We start from the raw sequence: 5,587 nt of genomic DNA, 5'->3' as shown, positions 1-5,587 counted from the left end.
AACCCAAGTTTCTATACATAAGTACAGATGAAATTGGATAAAGCATTACAATGTATGTTTAAACTACGCGAATTAAAATGTAAAATACTAAAAAATGATAGTTAATGTTACTGAATTCAGTCGTAAAATCCTCATCAATATAATATTTACAGTTCAGAAACCTACTGAAATGAAACTCATATTCTTTTTCGGATAAATAGTTTAAATCATTGATATCAGTATAAGTATCTGTAGTATTACTACCAAATATTGAATGAAGTTCGTCATTATTCAAGTCTTGAATAGGAAATGAACAATGAGAACAGAGTGGGTTATTAATGTAGCCGAATGCTCATGTTCTCTATAACGCTCATTTTATGTATTTTATTACCAGAGAAAAAAAGATGTCAGTCAGTCACTCAATAGTGTCTGAGAGTACAGTCTAGAAAGTAAAAGGGTTTCCTTACATAATTTCAATACGAGGACACTGCTAACGTTTAAGTTTCACAAATAGGACATACGTGACATATTCATCATTTCAACATTCAACTGAAAATTGTGATATGATCTCATCATCTGATCAAAAAACTAAAAGCACCGTTTTTATAGCCCATGGTCTCAGCTATAACATACCCCAATTTGGGAGAAAACAGAGCACACATAAGATAGATAGTGCTCATAGATGAATGCCATGTAGATTCATGATGTGAACGAAATTCACCTTCCATAGACATAACACGCAAATGACGAAAATTCTGACATGTGGCCTTTAATTGAATTTTGTACTATGATGACCTCATTAAAATGAAACTTAGTGAAAAGTGATCTTGTAGAGAATTGCCTTATCTACAACATATCGACATTTCAAAGAGAATCGATGAATATTGAGAGAAATACACTACATTTTCCATAAATACAATGACGTCATAATATGCAATTTTGTATTTTTGACTTCCAAGGCCATTATGATGCCGTCAAAATGTACTTAATGGCCAAATGAGATATGAAATCATACCTCCGACTCATACTCTATCTAAATATGAAAAAAAAATTGGCAATCCCTATTCATCCCAATGGACTTTTCATAGGCATGTTTTTGCCCATATATGCAATGTATTACAAAAATCGCGCGTACGGACGGTTATCTTGAACGGACGCTCATTCCGTTTTTAATAGTGATAAAGAGCTAAACATGGTATCAAATTTTCCGGAAAAATATGAGGAATATTCGGTCAAGAGCTTTTGCGGAGAAATTATTTTTCGTTCGGCCGTGACGAACGAAAACGTGCAAAAATGCGTGTTTTGCGTGATTTTTTATGAAATGCTTAAAATGGCCTGAAACGTATGCAAAAAAAATTTAAGACGATTTTGAGCAATTTAAAATTTTACGCGCGCATTGACGCGCGCGCCTACGCGTACGCGCATTTTTGCGCGCATTTATTGACCTCATATTGATTCGACGGATATTGATCTTAATCTTGATAAATATGAATGTAAAATTACTTTCCGTTATGAAGATATGATCATAAGTTGATTTTTACAAAATGGCGCCTGGATGACGTCACGATGACTTTGAGTCTTTGAAAAGTCACGCAGTTCTAAGTTAGACTAAGATCTATCATCAGTGAAAGATTCATAACAATGGCTTTATTGAGTCTTGAGATATCCTGCGAACAAATTCGAGGAAGAATAATAAATTAAAAAAAAAATAAATAAAAATCTTGACGAAATCAAAAGGTGATACGTTGACTTCGTTACGTATCACCTAACTAGACTTTAATTCGTCACTTTGACGAATTAGGTGATACGTGCTATTTTGTTATCATGAAACTGTGCCGATGATGATCTAATGATAATGATCATAAATACGATAAAGACCATGATTAAGAGTGGTATAGCGCCCCCTTCAGGTATTCGATAGAGATTTGTAGAATCAGGATTTCAGAAAAAGTCGCCTCACGCGCAAACTAAGAAAATTCTGACATGTCACCTTTAATTGAAATTTTCACTATGATGATGTCATCGAAATGATAAATGATGTACGTCAATATTGTAGATAATTTATTAGATACACTGTATCAAAATTTGGGAGAACATGGAATACAAATAAGCTAGATAGTGCTCAAAGATCAATGTCATGAAGATTCATGATGTGAACGAAATTCACCTTCCTTAGGCATACCACGCAAATTAAGAAAATTCTGAAATGTGGCCTTTAATTGAATGTTGTACTACTATGATGACGTCAATGAAATAAAAAGCAGTGTGTATTTATCTTGAAGGCAATTGCCTCAACTACAAGATACTGAAATTTGGAAGAAAATCAGTCAATATTTTGAGAAATACACTGAATTTTCCATAAATATAATGACGTCATAATATGCAATTTTCTATTTTGACTTCCAAGGCCATTATGATGACGTCAAGATGTATTTAATGGCCAAATGAGCTATGAAATGATATCTCCGACTCATACTCTATTAAAATGTAAACAAAAAATGGTAGTCCTTATTCATCCCAATGGACTTTTTATAGGCATGTTTTTGCCCATATATACTATGTAATACATGAGCTCGCACACAAGGATATTTATCTTGAACGGACGCTCATTCCGTTATTAATAGTGATAAAGGGATGAACATGGTATCAAAATGCTTGGAAAAATGTGCCAAGCATGATGACAGAGAAAATTTGGCGATTATATGTTGCAAAATGCCAGAATGCGCAAAAAACGCGCGCGCATGCGCGTTTGAGTGATTTTTTGTCAAATGCTTCATATGGCTTGAAACGTGTGCAAAAAAAATTGGAAATGATTTGGAGCATTTTAAATTTTTGCGCGCACGTAAACGCGCGCACAAACGCGTACGCGCGGATTTGCGCAAGTTTTTTAATTTGAAAATGACCGGAAGGATATTGATATTATTCATGATAAATATGAATGAAAAAATACTTTCCGTTATGAAGATATGATCATAAGTTAATTTTTACAAAATGGCGCCTGGATGACGTCACGATAATTTTGAGTCTTTGAAAAGTCATGCAGTTCTAAGTTAGACTAAGATCTATCATCATTGAAAGATTCATGACAATGGCTTTTGCCATTCTTGAGATATCCTGCGAACAAAATTGAGGAAGAATAATAATAATTTCTTCTATACAGACACAAAATAAATACTAGACTTTAATTCGTCACTTAGACGAATTAGGTGATACGTATGATAATGGTTTACATAACGAATAATGCATTTCAAGATATATTATTTTGTAAAATGCTTCTCCCATTCATATGCTTCTCCCATTATGATCTATTCATATGTCAAGATTAAATTGTGTCTCCTTGATCATCATGGATCTAGGGAAGATAGATTGAAACAATATATGACCTTTGACCCTGTGCAGTAACCAGTTACGCATTTGACTCTAATTTACATCATGAAGAACACCTTTTGACGATTTTTATCTTATTCAAAGAAATGAAAATGTAATTGATAAATGATTATCATCATTATGATAATGATGATCATGATGATGATGATCATGATCATGAGCGCGATCATGACATCTTATTGAAAAAATGAGGGTTGATTTAGATAGCATATAGTCTCAGCTACAACATACTCAAAAATCAACAAAATCCAAGCCGAAATAACGGCGATATTGCTCGCAAAAGACAGGAATGTAGACTCCAGATTTTAGTCATCTCCCATAGGGATTACACGCAAAAAGTAATGGATTAAGTGAAAATAGGGTAATAATAAAGTAAAAAGGGTTATTTATGACATTATTTGCGAATCTACGTGTTTAAATAATCAAAGGAGATGGTACAGTGAAGGTCAAAAGGAAAAAAAAGTGAACAAAAAAGTGTTGGAGACACCCGGACTCGAACCAGGGATCTCGAGGTTGGAAGTCAAGTGCGTTACCGATATACCAAAACATCTCCCATAGCGATTACACGTAAACGGGAAATGGAATTCAGAAATTCTACTTTGCAAGTAAAATATGAGCATGATCCCGGCATCTAATCGAAAAATAAAAGGCACATTTTTGATAGCTCATTGTCTCAGCTACAACATATCCAAAGCTCAGCGAAAACGAAGCTAAAACAACGGAGATTTTGCTCGCGAAAGACAGGAGTGTAGAATCCAGTTTTGAGAAAAAGTCATGTCCCATAGAGAATACACGCAAAATGCGAAAAATTGACATGCCTCCTTTAATCGCAAAAATACACCATGATACTTTTGTCAGAAATAAAAATTGTGAATAGTACATTTGTAGAAAATTGTCTCAGCTAGAACATATCAAAATTAAAAAGAAAATTGATCTATATTTACAGAGATACAATCAATTTTCCAAAAATATGCTGACGTCATAATATGCAAATTGAAATTTTGAGTTTGGAGGCCATTATGATGACGTCATGAGTTAATTGAGGATAAAATGAGACATGAAATCATATTCCCGACTCATAATCTATCCAAATATGAAAAAATATTAGGAGTTTCTATCTATTCTAAAGAGTTACAATGAATTTTATATAGGCATGTTTTTACCCATGTTTTGTGGATAAAGATCACGCAAATCCGCGCGTGCTGTCAACTTTCACGAACGCTCATTGCGTTAATAAAAGGTGAACAAATTATCAAAATGCTTGGAAAAATGTACCAAATATGATGACAGAAAAAAATCGGCGATTCTATGTTGCAAAATGCTAGTACGCGCAAAAAACGCGCGCGCATGCGCGTGAGCGCGATTTTTTGTCAAATGCTCTATATCGCCTGAAACGTATGCAAAAAAAATTTGGGATGATTTGGAGCATTTTAATTTTTTGAGCGCGTGTAAACGCGCGCACCTACGCGTACGCGCATTTTTACGCGCATATATTGACCTCAAATTGACCGGACGGATATTGACCTTGATCATGACAAATATGAATGAGAAATGGCTTTCCGTTATGAAGATATGATCATAAGTTGATTTTAACAAAATGGCGTCTAGATGACGTCACGATAATTTTGAGTCTTTGAAAAGTCACGCAGTTCTAAGTTAGACTAAGATCTATCATCATTGAAAGTTTCATGATAATGGCTTTATTCAGTCTTGAGATATCCTGCGAACAAAATCGAGGAAGAATAATAGGAATAATAATAAAAATCTTGACGAAATCAATAGGTGATACGTAGACTTCGTTACGTATCACCTAACTAGACTTTAATTCGTCACTTAGACGAATTAGGTGATACGTATGATAATGGTTTACATAACGAATAATGCATTACACGATATATTATTTTATTTATTAATTATCTCAGCTAGAACATATCGAAATTAAGGAGAAAAACAATCTATATTTACAGAAATACAATCAATTTCCCAAAAATATGCAAACGTCATAATATGCAAATTTAAATTTTGAGTTTGGAGGCCATTATGATGACATTATGACTTAATTGAGGGTCAAATGAGACATGAAATTATATCTCCGACTCATAATCTATATAAATATGAAAAAATATTAGGAGTTTCTATCTATTATAAAGAGTTACAATGAATTTTATATAGGCATGTTTTTGCCCATGTATTGTGGATAAAGATAACGCAAATCCGCGCG

Source organism: Strongylocentrotus purpuratus, unplaced genomic scaffold, assembly GCF_000002235.5.
Source record: "Strongylocentrotus purpuratus isolate Spur 01 unplaced genomic scaffold, Spur_5.0 spur5_contig_37, whole genome shotgun sequence".
NCBI lineage: Eukaryota > Metazoa > Echinodermata > Echinoidea > Camarodonta > Strongylocentrotidae > Strongylocentrotus > Strongylocentrotus purpuratus.
This window is presented reverse-complemented; position numbering follows the sequence as displayed.